We start from the raw sequence: 1,062 nt of genomic DNA, 5'->3' as shown, positions 1-1,062 counted from the left end.
CACTAGTCTCCTGGAGTTTGTAATAACTCTTGTAATAATAGAGTTAAATGGCGCTACCTTTGCACATATATTCTTTTAATCCATAAGGGACAGATAAATGTATTTTCACTTTCAATGAACCTTTTGGATTTCTTTTGACAGATACGACAAAAATTATCAAATTTGATTATTATTATCCACCTTTAGGAAGTGTCCTAAATAGCTTAAAGATCCAAAACAATACATTTATGTCAAAAGGGACGCCTAGAAAATCAATTTCATTGAATGATATATCGGCAAAAATACATGTTTTGGGCCACACACACACCCTTTTTACGATCCTGGTCAAGAAAAAAATACTTGAAAATTTATCTCTCCCTTATGGATGAAAAGAATATATGTGCAAAGTTAGCACCATTTATCTCTATTATTACAAGAGTTATTACAAACTCCAGGAGACTAGTGAGGTCCTTTTCTACAATAAACAATACGAATTTTCTCCTTCATAAATTAGTAAGGACTAGAAATAATTGAAGAAAACGTGAAAGAATCAAATATTTGCCACAGAATACATTATTTGACTGGATAGATTCAATTTTGAGACCTTCCAGACCTCTGATACTTGTTAAAGTTCAATATAAATCATACAGGGTATCCCAAAAAAAACATGGGAATTCAATGACGAATTGGATATCGTCTTTGTTATGAATTAGCATTGTAATACCTAATTTCAAAAGCCATAATGTTATTATGCCTGCTAGAGTTTATTTTATGAAAAGGGTAAAATATTGTAAAGATGTGTCATAATGTCTCCGCAAGATGAACAGTGAAGGCGGACAAGTTTACTCTTTTTTGTATACTGTATTTTTTTTGTTTTTACTGAGTACAACCGTATACAGTCAAAACATAAACAAACAAAATGTGAAAATAGCAGACGAAACTCATACAGATTACAGCTTTCTCAGAAGGTATCACCATACTAAATAAAAGAATTATTTGAAAAGACGATATCGAATTCGTCACTGAATTCCCATGTTTATTGGGACACCCTGTATCATAGTAACATTTTTACTTATCTAATCA

This window comes from Eurytemora carolleeae, unplaced genomic scaffold (genome assembly GCF_000591075.1).
Source record: "Eurytemora carolleeae unplaced genomic scaffold, Eaff_2.0 scaffold2, whole genome shotgun sequence".
Taxonomy (NCBI): domain Eukaryota; kingdom Metazoa; phylum Arthropoda; class Copepoda; order Calanoida; family Temoridae; genus Eurytemora; species Eurytemora carolleeae.
Note: the sequence above shows the minus strand (reverse complement) of the source record.